The sequence below is a fragment of the Ictidomys tridecemlineatus genome, chromosome 13, assembly GCF_052094955.1.
Source record: "Ictidomys tridecemlineatus isolate mIctTri1 chromosome 13, mIctTri1.hap1, whole genome shotgun sequence".
NCBI classification, from domain to species: Eukaryota; Metazoa; Chordata; class Mammalia; order Rodentia; family Sciuridae; genus Ictidomys; species Ictidomys tridecemlineatus.
The window spans coordinates 15430551-15448172 of NC_135489.1; the positions used below are offsets into that span (position 1 = coordinate 15430551).

At 40.7% G+C, this 17622-nt stretch overlaps 1 long non-coding RNA gene across 1 annotated transcript; it reads right to left on the reverse strand.

Annotated features, from left to right (window-relative positions):
* Nucleotides 1–6917: 6917 nt before the first annotated feature.
* On the reverse strand, nt 6918–15141 carry LOC144370104 (uncharacterized). The gene is made up of 2 exons (XR_013430045.1): nt 14813–15141; nt 6918–7182 (listed from the first exon to the last, which is right to left on the reverse strand). It is a non-coding gene; the product is annotated as an uncharacterized LOC144370104 (long non-coding RNA).
* Between the last annotated feature and the right edge of the window lie 2481 nt (nt 15142–17622).

Sequence of the window (17622 nt, forward strand, 5' to 3'; positions counted from 1 at the left end):
CATCTGTGGTGACAATGCAGGCGGCTGTAGAGTACTGGGCAGCTCATAGGAAAAAGGATTTCTTCTACTGGTATTAGACCATGACCGGTTTATCTTTCTAAGATGGAATTTTTTTTTCTTCAGATTCACCCACTTCATGTAAATCAAGGGCCTCAGAATAAATACAAATACAGTCTCCTTTAAGATTCCATACGTAGCTGGGCATCTTGTTGCACGCCTGTAATCCCAGTGACTGAAGGCTGAAGCAGGAAGGTCAGCCCCAGCAATTTAGTGAAGTCCCAAGCAACTCAGTGAGACCTTGTCTCAAAATTAAAACATAAAAAGGCCTGGGAATGTAGCTCACAGTAAAGTGCCCCTGGGTTCAATTCCCAGTCCAAAAAATAAAAATAAAAAATTTAAAAAATTAAACATGCAAAGGGTCAGATAATAGCATTTGGGGGTGATGGCACTTCTCTGTATTTTGGTTACACAGTTATATACTTGTCAAAATTCATAGAATCCTCCAAAAGTTTAACTCTTTATAAATTATAAAGTAAACCAAATATTTTGCTTAAAACAAAGCTGGTGTTTTCCAGGCAGCTTCTTTACACCACGGTCACACCATGCTCTGATTCCAAACTAGAAAAAAACATCCACGCATCTCATCTCCTTGGTGCTCCTTTGGTGGCTGATGCACGTTCTGGAGGGATTGAGAGAGAAAAGTCCCTTTTAGGTCTTTTCCCATTCACCCCAGAAGGGGCTGCCGACTCTCACCACAGGAAGAGGACTGCCAAGGAGAGGCCAGCCTCCTCTGGTCTCAGCGGAGGGCCAGATGGGAATCAATATGACTAAACTGTGACCCAAGTCATGTGGACTAGGCCTGGTTGGCTTCCCAGCCTCTCTAGCTCGTCTAAACAGGAAAATAAAACAAAAAAAAAAAAAAGAGAGAGAGAGAGAAAGGAACAGGTCCTCCTGCCTCTCCCCCTTTAGCCATAGAGGTTAATTATTGGGTTTCTGTGATCTCAGCCTAAAAAGAACAAACATAAGACTACTTACTTGCCTAGAAAGGAAAAATAAATCTATTTATGTATTTATGTAACCTTAGATCTGTTTTTCAATGTGAAGTACTTTTATTTTGTATTTTTGTCCCAGAATCATAAGACCCACTCTTGGGGCTGGGGTTGTGACTCAGAGGTAGAGCACTTGCCTAGCACGTATGAAGCACTGGGTTCGATTCTCAGCACTGCATATAAATAAATAAAGTTCCATCAACAACTAACAAAATGTTTTTTTTTAAAAAGACCTGCTCTTGCATACCATTCCTCTCTCAGCTTTGATGCCACCTCCCACATAACCAGCATTCTACCCTAAATAGCCCTGACTCTTCCCGTTAACCTACTTTAGTCCCCTGTATGCCCCAAGGCTAGCTGGTGTTTCACGTGATTATTTATAGTTCGTCTCCCCGACAATAACACACATTCTCTGAGTACCCTGACCTTGTGCAGCTTATTCATTGTGTCCCTTGAGTGCCTAGATGCTGCCCTATCTAGTAGGTTAAGGTGTCAACAGGTCCTTGTTTGACCAAGGCTCTCCTGGCTTAATGTAGATCTCTGGTCCAGGGAGGCCCCTCAGTCCCAGGAAAACTGGGACAGATGACCTCTCCATGAGCAGAAGCCCTCAATCCAGTTACAATGAATGTTGGATACTGAATGAATAGTTTTTACTCCTTAACAATGTAGTTGAGTATTTTAGTCACAAGGTGGCAGTAGACTACTGATTTATGCACACCAACCACCATTAAAATCCGCTTAATGGGAAAAGATATTACATTCTAATTCCTCAGGTACTCAACTCTTTTTCATAGTACTCTTGGAGTCTTCATTAAGATCCAAATATCGGGGCTGGGGTTGTGGCTCAGCAGTAGAGTGCTCAACTAGCACATGCGGGGTGTTGGGTTCCACCCTCAGCACCACATAAAAATAAATAAATAAAATAAAGGTATTCAACTACAACTGAAAAATAAGTTTTATATATATATATATATATATATATATATATATATAACATACCTTTGAAGAATTTTTAATTCTTGTGTGTTTTTGACCACCACTAATTTTTTCCATGTTAAAAAAAAAGATGAATTTATAACTACCGTGACTAATTTGCATTTTGTATGTTATTTACAGAACATTTGTCACACTACATAAGAAACCTATACTTGAATAGTTAAAACTGACTACATACAATAACATCTTGTATCCCAGGATTTAAGACATAGCATGTATCTATTTATTCATGCTGGTCACCTGAAGATTTTGATAGCAACAGAAGTCAGTTTCCAGAATAATCTCATGTCAGAAATGTTTTGAAAGCAAGCTTTCCCGTTAGGTAAGAGTTAACCACAAGGCAGTGTCATTTTCTAGCAGAACTTCATAAAGTCACCAAGGCAAAAGTGTTCATCTCAGAATTCTCCTCTGCAATACAGATTTGCTGCTTGGATTGTTCCAATGATTAAAATTTACTCAAGAGAACAGTCTCCCAAACAAGGGGTTGTAATTTAAGGAAATTCCATCCTCTCCTTTCCCCAGAGATCAAGTAGTTCAATCTGACCATGACAAGATGCAATGCCATTTCTATAAACTTGCAAACATGCCCAAACAGTACTTGTATGCTATTCATAAAGAATATGTTTATAGCAAAATTAAAAGCATGCACCAACATAATAAACCATCACGTGGGTGGCCTCCGGGGAAGAATGAAGGGAAACGGGACCGAGAGGAGTTCAGGGGATTTCAACACTAGCAGTCGTATTATTAATTTAATAAGAGAAATGACAAAAGGTCAGTTTTTTCTGTATGTGCTAATCCTTGCTAAATTGGTTTCCCTTTTTTTTCTTTCTTTCTCTCTTTTAACTTTTCCAATCAAAAAAGAAGGAGGAGAAGGAAGAGAAGGAGAAATAAACAGATATTACTCTCAAGGGTCATTTGACTTTCCTGAAACAAAGCTGTCAAGCCAAGGGAAGATTACATTCAATTTGTTTTTTTCCTGGTACTGGAGATTGAACCCAGGGGTGCTTTACCACTGAATTACACCGCCAGACTCTTTTTATTTTGAGACAGGGCCTCACTAAGTTGCTGAGGCTGGCCTGAAACTTTCCATCCTCTCACCTCAGCCTCCCCAGTGGCTGGGATGACAGGCATGTGCCACTGTGCCCATCGAGGCATGCAGTTTTTAATATATGGCTTTAAGGTTGCTACAAGGGGCGGGGTGGGGGGGAGGTAATGTATCTTTATATAGAAAAAGGTTTTCTTTCATATTCTTCATTATACTTATATCATTTGGTTTGGATCAATTCAGATTCTATGAAAAAATTGTCATTTGATCATCAGTGAAGCTAACATCCAGAGTCCTGAATCTGATTCAGGAAGCTAAAGCCTTTACAGAGGCAAATAAAAGATATGATGCATTTTTCCAACATCTCATGAAAGGTAACTGGGAATTATTCACGAATACATGAAACTTCCATATAATTACAGTCATTGCAGATAGCACCATAACTTTGTATTTATTTTCAATTCTTTAAATAAGATGCTTTTTAAAATCCCTTTTATGCTCTAGGACTGCAAGATCTAATCTAATCTTTGCTTTTCTTCACATTCAAGACCATTTCCCTTCCCCCCTTCCCCACCCCCCACCACCACCCCCCACCCCCACCCCCACCCGCAGTGAGTGTGGAGTCATTTGAGATGCTGTTTGTTTACTTAAGGTCTTGAAAGTGACTTTGTTATCTGAGCAAAACAAGGGTAGTAGCACTCAAAGAGGCTTGAGGGATATTCGTTTTTTTGGTCAAATGTGTTTTCTAATCGTTGTGACTGAATAAGAAAGCCAAAGAAAAGGGAAATAGTCTAACAACTAGTCTAACAAGCTCAGCCATAGACAAGTTGGGTTACAGGAAGATGGAATTCTCTACAGATGGTTATAGTTAATTAAAATCCCCTCTCTTTTAGGATCAGAAACCCAGATACCCCTCAAAAATGTCATCTTCCAAAGTATGATGGTATGTGGGTGTGGTGGCCCACATCTGTAATCAGATACTCTGGAGGCTGAGCCAGGAGGATGGCAAGTTCAAGGCTAGCCTGGGCAACTTAGTAGACCCTGTCTCAAAAATAAAAAGTAAAAAGGGCTGGGGATATAGCCCAGTGGTAAAGTGGTCCTGGGTTCCAACCCGAGTATCACCTACCCACCCACCCCTCAAACACACAAACACACACACACACACACACATACACACACACACACACACACACACACACACATATATTTGTAGCAGAATATTATAATAAAGTGAATAGGTCTTGTCTTTATTTTGCTCTTATTTCAAAGAGAAAATTTACATAGTGTTTAAAAGTACAGCCGCTCAGCCAGACTAAGTTCTGTAGAATTTGATGCAATTTATTTCAATGCCCAGTGCCCCGGTCTCCTCATCTGTAAAATGGGTATTATAATAATAGTACCTACCTGACAGAGTTTCCCCACACACACACCCCTCAGGGTTGCTAAGAAGAGAAATATGAGTCTTTGTAAAACATTCAAATTGTTTTTAACACGGACAGCAATCCTTGCCAGGTGCAGGGACACAGTGAGATGCTAAGAAGACAATGTATGTGAAGGGCTGTTGTCCTCTGCAGGGTGAGGGCCCCAGACACAGTATCAGATAGTTCTTTCCTAGGGAAGGGTGAGCACCAGTCTGAAAATCATGGCTTCATTCCCAAGTGGAAAATTTGAGCAACAGGAACATTAAATTGCTCCATAACAGTTTCAAAGTCCAGCTAAGCAAAGGTGGGCATGTTAATGATAATGAACCCATCACTGTGGGGACAACTTCTTTGAGTCAATCATGGCAAAAGCATAGAAAAGGGAAAGGTAAGAAATGTGATGCTCTACTAAGGGCTCCTGCACTCTGCAAAAGAAATTAAGGGTAAATGATTGTCATCCAGTATTGTAAGATTTTTCTTGCTGTTGTTTTCAGGGGATTGAACTCAGGGGTGCTTTAGCACTGAGTTACATCTCTGGCTTTTTTTTTTTTTTTTTTGACAAATCTCCCTAAGTTGCTGAAGGCCTCACTAAATTGCCTTCACTGGCCTTAAACTTGCAACTCCACCTGCCGCACCCTCCCCAGTTGCTGGGGTGACAGCCGCTGTGCCTGGCTGGGATTGTTAAGTATTTTAACAAAGGAGAAGGTAGAAAGTGCTGAGGCATGGTCTTCTCTCTGCAGGCCTTGGGGAAGGTTTCCAAGGGAATGCCAGAAGGAGGTCACCATTTGGAAGGAGGAGGGTGTCCAGTCAGAGCAGAGGCCCAAGCTGGGGATGGAGCGTGGCCCTGGAGCTCATCCACACAGGGAATCTGTGGAAGGACACAATGGGCCTAAAATGAGGTGGAGAGGAGACTTCTTTCTGTAGTTGGAACCTTGGTAGCCTTCTGAGGTCAGCACCATTCAGGAAGATATTTCTGAACATAGTGCAGATGATGCATTGAAGTGAGAAAGTCAAGGTGGCAGGAGAATTTATTAATAAGAAAACAATCCTCACTGTCCATCAAGTGTTGACCAGATAAACAAATGTGGTATAAATGATGAAATATTGTTTGAACATAAAAAGGAATGAAGTAAGGATGCATACTCCACACGATGAACCGATGAACCTTGGAAACGTGCTAAGTGAAGAAAGCTAGTCACCAGAGACCATGTGTAACTAGGTAACAGAACACCTACAACAGGCAGATCTAGAGGGACAGAAAGCAGATTAATGGTTTCCAGGAGCTGGGCAAGAGGGAAGCCCAGTGACCAATAATGAGTGTGAGGTTTCTCAATGAGTGTGAACAGGTTCTGAAATCAGATAGTAGTGATGACTGCACAACTGCAACTATACTAAAAGCTACAAATTGTTCATTAACATTGTCCCTTTTTAAAACAGAAAACCAGGCACAGTGGTGCACACCTGTGATCCAAACTACTCAGGAAGCAGAGGCAGTAGGATCCAGAGTCCAGGTCCCACCAAAAACAACAAAGAGAGACCCGGTTTCATAAATAAATAAAACTAGCCGGGTGTGGTGGTGCACACCTGTAATCCCAGTGGCTCAGGAGACTGAGGCAGGAGAATCCCAAGTTCAAAGCCAGCCTCAGCAACTGCAAGGTGCTAAGCAACTCAGTGAGACCCTATCTCTAAATAAAATACAAAACAGGGCTAGGGATATGGCCCAGTGGTTAAGTGCCCCTGAGTTTAATCCCAGGTATAGATAGATAGATAGATAGATAGATAGATAGATAGATAGATAGATAAAATTAAAATTAATATTGCCATTGGCTGATAGAGAAATAAAAACAGCTGAGCAAAATTAGCACCAGAGAAAAATAAATAAATAAGGATAGCTTCCAGAATATTTAGAAGATGCATTTTAAAAAGATACATTTACAAGAAGATATCTTTCAAAGATATGGAGATAGAATAAGACATTCCTCAAGCCTTCTACCCAGAGGCAATAGCTAGATGGGGCTGAGATAGAGAAGAGACAATGAGGACATATTCTTGCAAAAAAAAAGAGGGGGCTGGGTTTCAGATGCAACAGGACAAAATAGTAGTGGTGTTATACAAGGCTCCATGAACTCATAGTGACCCATAGATAACAGGAATCAGCAATCAGAAATAAACAAATGACCGGAATACAGTTCAGTGATAGAGCGCCTACCTACCACATATGAGGCCCTGGGTTCCATCCACAGCACCACCAAAAAAAAAAAAAAAAAATCTTTTGTAGGCCTCTTAAGAAGGCCATGTTTGGCAGAAATATGTATTTATTATTATTATTATTATTATTATTATTATTATTATTATTATTATTATTATTTTGGGGGGGTACTTGAAAATTTATCTTGGAAACGCTTTACTACTAAAACATACTCTCGGTGCTTTTTATTTTTTACATTGAGACAGGCCCTACGTTGCTTAGGGTCTTGCTAAGTTTGCTAAGTTGCTGAGGCTGGCCTCAAACTTGCCATCCTCCTGCCTCAGCCTCTGGAGTCACTGTGGTTATAGGCATGCACCATGATGCCTGGCTTCTTCTTCTTCTTCTTCTTCTTCTTTTGTTTCGTTCTGTTGTTTTAAAAGGAACTTGAAGCCATTTATGGAAATGCACTGTATACAAATGCTGTAAGATAAAAATAGAGAATGTGATTAAGGTAAAGGGATATTAATTATAAGAATGGTCAAAGGAAATCTGCAAGTAAATACATGCAGGAATCTATATTAAATGATGTCTTCTACTTTCTGGAAGCAGACACAAATTGGGCACCGTTTTTGTAGCAGCAGGAACATTAAGTGCAATTATCTGAGAAGCGTGAGCGGTGACAAGACTCGCTGGCCCATGGAGAGTCTGGACGACGGGACTTCCTGTGAACTGAGGTTTTGCTACAAAAGGTTTTCTGCTCCGGGGATGAAAGCACCACGCTGCCCATGCCCAGGCATGTTTTCTCCAGGGTTGTGCCTCTTGCCGAGTCAGGAGGAGCTCTGCCGTCTTTCTCACTGTGAGTTGCAAGACCTTGTCTGGTTCCAGCCACACTCTCCTGCAGAACCAAGCTCTGGGAGCTTCTGCTGTTACTTTGCAACAGCAAAATCAGCCACCCCAGTCTCTGATGCCCCACTTCAGTGTGTCCTCTCAGTAAAACAGGGCCTCTTGAATATCACAGAGAATTATTGAAAGTGCCTTGACCACCAGAGTTTGAGCACGAATCCAGGCAGACCTAAGGAGATGCTGAGTGCAGCATCCTTGCCCACCACCACCTCAAGGCCCTCAAATACAGCAGCAGCTACGGGGGAACTAACAAAGCCAACTGGAGACTAAAAATAAATTTAAAATGCACTGGATGGCAAGCCAGGCACGGTGGTGCATGCCAGTAATCCTAGCAGCTCAGGAGGCAGAGGCAGGAGGATTGAGAGTTCAAAGCCAGCCTCAGCAACCTAGCAAGGCCCTAAGCAACTCAGTGATACACTGACTCCAAATAAAATACAGAAAATGGCTGGGGATGTGGTTCAGTGGTTAAGCACCCTTAGGTTCAATCCCTGGTACCAAAAGGAAAAATAAATAAATAAAAGCACTGAATGGTCATACTAAATATGGAAAAAAATAACTAAGGATACCTGGGTACTGCTCTTAGTACCCAATTCAAACAACAGCTCTGATTGTCACATGCAACCACAGAACTAAGGGTTATTTGCTTTAGTTCTTGCTTTGGGATTCTGCTTTATCTCTAGCACGTCCAAGAAGCTCTCTGGATTTTTCAAATGAGATAAGTCCATCATCCAAACCCAGGCATTGCCTGTAGGATGGGAGGTTTCACTACCAACAGGCAGCCTCGAGAACCAGGAGGGGAGGGGCGGGGGGGGGGCGGGGGGGGGGAGTCAAGGAACTCGGAGATGGGGGGGGGGGTAGTGAAAGTTCTTCTGATTGAATATAGTTGCAAAATGAACAAATGCCTTGAATTATCAAGCCATTCTTCCACCCTCTAGAAAAGGTGTGATTGTAGGATTGTCTCACCTCCCAGCATGCTCTTTGTGTTTATTTATTAATTTATTTGATGGTGTTTTTTGTTGTTGTTCCAGAGAAATTTTCTTTGCAAAGCCATTGGATATAAAGCAGTCTTCAAGGGCTGGGGATGTGGCTCAAGCGGTAGCGCGCTCGCCTGGCATGCGTGCGGCCTGGGTTCGATCCTCAGCACCACATACCAACAAAGATGTTGTGTCCGCCAAGAACTAAAAAATAAATATTAAAAAATTCTCTCTCTCACTCTCTCTTTAAAAAAAAAAAAAAAAAAAAGCAGTCTTCAAGAAACCACAACAGTCTCGTAGGGAGACACGTGGGTCTTCTGTCACTGGAGACACCATGCCAGCTCTCGCCCTGCAATTAACCAGCAGGGTGGAGCGCACTCAGCCCGTCTCCAGATTTGTAAGACAAGACGCTGAACAAGATGGTTTCCAGTCACTCTTCTGTCTTGAACCTCTTCTTGATAATCTGAATCAGTGCCGTGACCGTGAAAAAGGTCACTGTCATTTCACAATGCTGGGCTTGAGCCGTGGTTCTGCTACTGATGTCGTCACCTTCGCCAGTCCTCAGTTTGCTCATTTAGAAGATGAGAATAATGAACACGATATTCCGAATTCACAGAACAGTTACAAAAACTAAATAAAGATTTACATAAACAGTGTACTTGGGCAATGACATATACTTAGCACACACACACAAAAAAGTTTTCTTCTGTCCTTGGTATACTACTCCACAGAAGAAGAAATAGGACAGGCTCCTGCATTGAAACCCTACATAACTGTAAATTTAGCTACAAGAACAAAAGTGAGTCTTAATATTTTTCTCATTACAAAAATAACACTGTGCGTTGTAAGAATTTTAGAATATATTTTTAAAGCATTAGTTCTTCAGGGGGAAGAACTCCTCTAAAACTTGACAATTTTTGAGATAAAATGACCAAACTTTAGATGGGCATGGTGGCTCAGGCCTGTCTGTAATCCCAGTGGCTCAGGAGACTGAGGAAGGAGGATCGTGAGTTCAAACCAAGTCTCAGCAACTTAGCAAGGCCCTAAGTGACTCAGGGTGACCCTGTTTTTAAATAAGATACAAAAAAGGACTGGGGGTGTGGCTCAGTAGTTAAGCACCTCTGGGTTCAATCCCCAGTACCAAAAAAAAAAAAAAAAAAGACCAAACTTTAAATTTTGTTATTACAGAATCCAAGTCTTTCAAACTAAAAGAAGTCACCACAGCACAGAATGCCAAAGCTCTGCAAAATGCAATCATTGCCATTCTTGTTCTCTGCCGTTTTTAAGGCCATTTCTTCCCAAGGAGGGAAATTATGGAATACACAACCCAAGATGTTTCTTCTCCACCCCCTGCTAGGGCAGGCCCTATTTCCGGTCACAAGCAGCAGCTGCCTTGATATCCAGTTGCGTTTCCCTCTGCACCTGCCCTGTTCGGCCCAGCAGAGACCATTTGTAGCAAGAACAGCCTCGGAGCAGGGAGGCTGGCAGCCTTCCAGGCTCTTGTCTTCCTGAGCGTGATCCTGCCTTAGCATATGACGTTCCGTGTGGCTTACAGATGATGCTCACGAAATGCCTCAAAAAGAATTCACACAGAATGATTTTGTGCTTAGGGACAATGGAAAATATTGAAGAAAAAGAGAATGTCACCATGTGTTTGGGGTCCTTGGCACTCCTGTACCTATGCTGTGACCATTGTAAGTTTTTATGATCCTTAAAGACTGGGACAAATATCATCCTGCCATAAAAAAAAAAGGAATAAAATGGCTATGTATTCAGCAACATAAACAGACCTGGAAAATGTTACGCTGAATTAAAAAAGCTAGAGAACAAGAAGGACAAAGAGATTGCTTGATTCCATTTATTGAAGTAAGCAAATTCATGGAGACCAAAAGTAGAAGAGGTTGCCAAGGATTGGTGAGGGAAGCCTAGTTATTGTCTCATGGGTGCAGCATTTGTTAGGAGATGATGAAATTCTGAGCATCGGCAGTGACGATGGTTACATGACATTGAATGTACGCGATGCACACCTACACTTACAAATGATTAATGATACATACTACATTCTGTATGCTTTACCTTTTTAAAAAAAGCAATTAAAGCATGAGTGGGAATCTATTAAATTCAATTTCTCAGAGATATAAGCAGTTTCAAGTCCTATTTATTTTTAGGCCCAGGGATTGAACCCAGGGGCATTTAACCACTGAGCCACATACTCAGCTCTTTTTATTTCTTATTTTGAGACAGGGTCTCCCTAAGTGGCTTAAGGCCTCACTAAATTACTGAGGCTGGCTTGGAACTTGCAATCCTCCTGCCTCAGCCTCCCAAGTCACTGGATTATAGGTGTGTGCCACTGTGCCTAGCTCAAATCCAATTGGAGCTGTCATGTACTCCCACCTCAAGAGAGTGTACACCAGTGTTGTGGAGGGGAGAGGGGTAAATGATGAGTGGAGAGTTACTTTGACTATTTATGTAGCTCTTTATTTAAAAAATATATATATGAACAAAATGTGGCAAAATGTCCCTTTAGTATCTGTGGATATTTATGAGAGCTACATCATTTCCTGTACTAAAGAAAATTTTCACACCTTGAGTTTCTCTAACACCTCCTACCCCTCTTCACTTTCCACTGACCACCTTTCCTTTTACCCCCAGAGAATACTGATGCCATCAGAGCTCCCTGGCCACCTCACCATATCTACCCAGCCACCAGGTGACTAAACTCACGTATTCTGTCTTCCTGCCCACTTTCAAAGAGCAGCTAAACTCCACCCCTTGTCTGTGCACAGGGTCCTGCAGTCTATTGGAGACGTCAATAATTCTTTGTTGCCTGTCTTTTCTGCTAGAACATTTTCTCCATAAAGCCAGAAATTTTGTCTGTGTGGTTCGCTGATGTTTCACAAACGTGGAGATCACTGACTGGCAAGGAGTAGACTCTACACACATATTTCTTAAATGGATAAAGGTGTTCCTTCTCCACGTTTTTTAAACAGTTCACTATTTTTAAAAAATTAAATATTAGAATAGAAAAACAGAACTGGAATGCACAAAGTGTTTGGGATAAAGGCTTCTGCCCTGTTATTCCCATAAACCATTTAAATATCTTACAAGTGCCAGTATTTCAACATTGGAACTGTACTCTTCCCTTTTTGAGCGGAGACTGGGGATTGAACCCAGGAGTGCTTAACCACTGAGCCACATCCCCAGCCCATTTTTATATTTTATTTAGAGATAGAGTCTCGCTAAGTTGCTTAGGGCTTCGATAAGTTGTTGAGTCTGGCCTTGAATTTGCAATCCTCCTGCCTCAGCCACTGGAGTGACTAGGATTATAGGCCTACACCACTACACTCAGCTCCCATTATTATTATTTTGTTGTTGTTGTTTTGGGGGGGGTTGGTGCTGGATATTGAACTCAGGGCCTTGTGCATGTGAGACAAGCACTCTACCAACTAAGCTATATCCCCAGCCCCTCCCATTATTTTTTTAGAAATAAGTCTGTCCTCTTTTCCATGACATGGTATCTCTGAACCTCTGGATCTCCTTTGTCTAGGAGGCCCATGTTTTAACGCCCAAGAAATGTGAAAGTAATTTTAGCACAGGCAAAATCAGAATACAGTGGGTTAAAAGTCAAATGCACTTTTTTAGACAGCAGAAATTTTCAAAGTAAGTTCTCTATGACTCATTGTAAAAGTTAATATGTTCATTCTGAATTACACGCATGTACCGTGTTTCTTAAAAACAGTAAAGGAAGTAAACAGTAAAGGACTGAAATGACTGTTCTCAGCTCAGCGTCTCCACTCTGTCATCAAAGTAGGGGACAAGCAACATCACAGAAGGGTTTTAGACTTCTGACTTGAGAACATTCTGAAACAATTCCTTGAAAAACATTTTGGAAACTTGTTAATGAATCAGTCACCATGAATTACAAAAGATGATTGTGTGTTTTCTGGAAGTCTCAACTAAATTATATAAGTACTTTTTTTTATTTTTAAAATTCCTACTCTTACTAGAGTGACTTGGCTAAAGTGTGAGACTTGGTAGTCTTTTAGGACACACTCTAAATTACTAGTAAGAGCCTTTGTAGCCTGAACAGGAACTAAAAACTATTTAACTTCACTTTTAAATACGAAACATTTTAGCTCTAGAGCTAGTGATTGCATTGTACCTTAAATCCGATAAGATTAGTATTTGGGAAAAATTTTTAAACATTTTCCCTTTGGCACATGGTACTTTGGTACTGTAATAAATGATCTGTGTGCATTTTTGAGGTAGAGGATAAACTTTAAAGAATAAGATTTCTCTTCCAGTCAAAATTATGTTCTATGATCTAATTTAGGGGAAAACCAGACCTAGGGGCCATAACAGCTTGTTAAGGACTCAAGAATTCTAATCATTTCTCTGGGCATGTTCTTGATCTCAAACATTAATGACTGCCTTCACTTCCCTGGGCTCGATTTCTGCATCTAGAGTGGACTATTTGGTCCTGCAAATGAAGTCCAGAGTTTGTCAGGCAGCAGACTCAGTAACACTCTGGTGTTTCTGCAGCCGAACATAAACATCCAGGATGACGTCAGAAGTTGAAGTCTGTCATTGCCGTGCCACCAAATGATTTATGTTCACGACTTCCTTGTTCTTAGTACAAGAATGAGTAATTTTTTTATTTATCTTTTATTTGAACAAGTAAATATTTACAAAGGAGACTCAGGTATGGTGTTCATTGAAAACCAATTATTGTACAAGATGTTATCTCTCAGCAAGTTTCATTCCAAACCACCTGAACATTTAATCAGTGCTCATTTTTATAGATCAACTCGAATCAATGAGTCATAATAAGCTTCTTTTTTTTTTTTTTAGAGAATTTTTTTTTAATATTTATTTTTCAGTTCTCGGCGGACACAACATCTTTGTTGGTATGTGGTGCTGAGGATCGAACCCGGGTCGCACGCATACCAGGCGAGCGCGCTACCGCTTGAGCCACATCCCCAGCCCCCATAATAAGCTTCTTAAAAGTTAGTTTAGAGCCGGGAACAGTGGCTCATGACTATAATCCCAGTGGCTCAGGAGGCTGAGGCAGAAGAATCGCAAGTTCAAAGCCAGCCTCAGCAACAGTGAGGCACAAAGCAACTCAGTGAGACCCTGTGTCTAAATAAAGTACAAAATAGGGCTGGGGATGTGGCCCAGTGGCCTAGTGCACCTGAGTTCAAACCCAGTACCAAAAAAAAAAAAAAAAAGTTTGTCAGCTACCACTAAAATACAAAAATATTTCATGTTTTCATTGATAAAGATGAGCTCTTTTAATAGAGTTGACATTAGAGTGCTATACATTACCAACTTAATGTTGACTGTTACATTGAATACCAATATAGATGGATAGATGATCTGTCTTAATGTTTCAGTATGAGGACACTAAAAGTCTTAAATACATCTAATGCTTAAGATCTTATTCATAAACCAACTTTGAGTTTGCTCTACAGTGACATATTTTCAAAAGAATGCTTTTTTAAAGATTACTCAAATGTCCTTTATTATTTTGTTTCTCTTCTTGGCAAAGACTACATCTGACTCATTTTTATATTTCTAAAAATTAAGAAGGGCCTGGGGACATATTTATCAATAATAAGTATTTATTGGGTGAAATCTTATCACTAGACTTTGACAAGTAATATTCAGAAATGTGTCCGACTCTTTAACATGTAAGTTTTTGATGTGCACAAACTACCAATTTGATTTGGAAAACTTGCTGCTTAATGTGTTTCTTTTAAAATTGATCTGTGGGCTCTCTGCTTCCAGGCCACCATGATCAGAACATCTTACCTCTGCCACACTCCTCCGCTATGATATTCCGCCTCGTATTGGGCCCAGAGCAATGAAATTGGCCAGCCTTGGGCTGAACCTTGGAAACTTCTAGCTGTTTCCCAGCCAGCCTTTCATTATGCAAAGCTGTTCTAGGGTTCACAACCCCCTCACCCTAGAGAATGACAATAGAGTCAGGTTTTTGGATGCTGAATGACAAGATAGAGCAAAACAACAGAATGACCTTCTCTACTGTGAAACATGGTGACAGATCAGAAATTAGAGAAAGTAGGAAAAAAGGGTAAAGCTTTGAAAGCTATTAGTGTTCTTGCCTTCTTTCACTTTCTTTTTTTAAAAAGCTCGAAGCGAAGTTTTGTTTTAATCTCTTGACTTTTGTTTAAGTTACATAGAGAAGTGCTATCAAGCAGATTCAATTTTCTTACCTTTTTCTTCTTCCCCTGGGTCTGTCTTTCTGGAGGGCCATTCTCTAAGGTGGTGTCCTACTCTCTGCGGTGATTCTTTCCATCCACAGGGATGTCCTGAAAGCCCTCTAACAGCAGCCATGGCTCACAGGTTGTCATCCACAAAGGGAAAGACAGGCTCAGTCCTCTGCTAAACAGGAATTATCTTCCACCTGGGGAAGGACTGATTCCTTGGAATGAAGTGAAATTGTGGAAACCGGCTGAAAACTGTAGAAACACAGAAAGCTTCTGACCGAGCAATAAAGTGCAACTCTATTTTCTCTACCGCCAGAGAAAATGAATAAAGTGAGTTCTGATATCTATTGCCAGTGCTTACAAGAAACACCTTTGAGAGTAATCATTAACAAGCCCGGAAGTCCACGTGGCTCTCCTTGAGCTTAAAACTAACCGCTTAACACTGTCTGCAAATCTCCTTAGAAGCAAGAGCCTTTATGATTTTTAATGTCTCACTAATCAGGGAATAATTTAGAGGTGGCTCTCCTGGAAACATTTTGCTCAAAAGAATGAATGAAGATGGAAATTTAGGCTTGGAAATTTAAGCCAGGTGTTTTATTCATTACTGTTTTAAAAGAACATAAGGAATGAGGGCAAGAGAGTCCCAGATTAAAACCATGGGCCTGGGTCATTTCACGGAGGGTGTTTTGGTAGCAGATACTCAAAGGCTATACCCTTCTTGGCATCTCCAGTTTCTGAAGTTCCAGTTAAGGTTAATTCCCTCTCCCAGTGCTGAGGGATCTAACCCAAGGCATCATTCATGCTGGGCAGAGACTCTACGACTGCCCCAATTTTATTTTTTACTAATCTCATGAACCCTCAAGATTGCATCTCAAACAAACCTGCCCTCCTACTCTGCCTAGAGAGCACAGCGTGGGCTTCAGCAGGACAGACATGGTACTCCTTGAGACGCCTGTCTAATGCAGAACATGTATCTGGACCTTCTCTTACTTTTGTATCTTAGCATTGGCTAAAATATACTCCCTTCACCCAAGCTCCGGTTAATATCCTTCCTGAAAGCATCATGTATGTAGAGACACTGGAATCTGCCAGGTCAAACTTCAGTTTCAATGAAGGAAAAACAAGCATATTGAGATGTACCTGTTTGTAAGAAGAGTATTTAAAATCAGCCTCTTGAGAGGGCTGGGGACATAGCCCAGTGGCAGAATGGGGTTTATCCCTAACACCAAAAAAAAAAAAAAAAAAGGAAAGAAAGAAAGAAAATCAATGTCCTGGGGAAACTGACAGTGTTCTGTTATCTCATTCCTTTCCACACGTGGTTCAACGTACCCGTGGTGGTTTCGATTTGAGAAAACCAAATTCATTTGAAAGAGTGTTCTTCTTTAGAAGTCTGGGTGACTCAATCTAAGAATTGCCAGTCATAGGTTCTAAATATAATTAATTGGTGTTGTACTTTACTAAGTTGCAAATGCTGGATCATTTTCTGCAAGCCAGGGGTTCACCTTGACACCCTTCAGTGAACTCCTACATAAAAGATAAGTAAGCACAGATAGTTCTTTGTTGTTGTTTTTGTTTTTAAAGTTGCAGATGGACACAATACCTTTCTTTTATTTATTTATTTTTATGTGGTACTGATGATTGAACCCAATGCTTCACATGTGCTAGGTAAGCGCTCTATCACTGAGCTGCAACCCCAGACCCAGCACAGATAGTTTTGTGGGAATAACCTCCTGGCCTAAAATATCTGGCTGAGCATCATCCCACCTGTTCATACCCATTCTGCACATGTTCACCCCCCTCAAGAAGCCTCTTCCTTTACAAAAAAAAGGCGTTCCTCAGTGCTGCTGCATGGCTCCAAGGACTAACCACTTCAATTAAAGTTACAGGTGTTGAAGAAGCTTTCTGTAATGATCAATCAATTTACTCTAACACAACACACGACTAATTACACTTATTTCAATTATGACGAGTGTCACTTCAGCACCAGGACATTTGGGCTGAAGTCCAGATGATCTAAATTCAGACAGACAGTAGAACACAGTGGTGGGAGTAACTTCCTTTTTCATACCCTCACTTTTCAAATAATACCTAACTCTTTGAGGAAGAACTCAAAGAACTCAAAGAACACTGTGAGCAAAACAAAGAAGGCTTCCTACTGACAAGAGCTTTCCTGAAGAATTTAAGGGCAAACTAATGAGATACTTAAGGGTTACGACATGGGGCTCTGATTCATGGATTGAACTTGACTTTTTAACAGCATATGTTCTAATCTTTCTTTCTGCTTTGGAGCCATTGTGCTTTTGGTATATTAATACTTAGATCACATACAATTTTGAGTTTCTGGATAGATAACTGCTTCATAGTAACTGGGTAAACCATTGACAGCTCCAAAGAATCTCTTTAATTATATGTAATCAGGAGCCCCATTTATTTCTCTGCAAAAATCAATGCTACCTTACATTTATACTCTAATTTATAATTTTTAAGAATTTTGCTTCAATTCCCAGCACCACAAAGGAAAAAAAAATAATTTTTACCCTATCTAATTTTATCTGAAACTTATTTTGCATGGTAAACAAGGTCTTATTTCGTTGAAAAGATTGAGGTTCATTTTAGAAAATATAGAGCTCAGACTAGGCCCAGGTCTTCCAACTCTTGGTGCAATAATCTCTCTATTCTCTCAATCTGATTCTCAAAATTAGATGAAGCCAGGTGTGGTGGCACACACCTATAATCCCAGGGGCTCTGGAGGCTGAGGCAGGAGGATTGTGAGTTCAAAACCAGCCTCAGAAAATTGGCAAGGCACTAAGCAACTC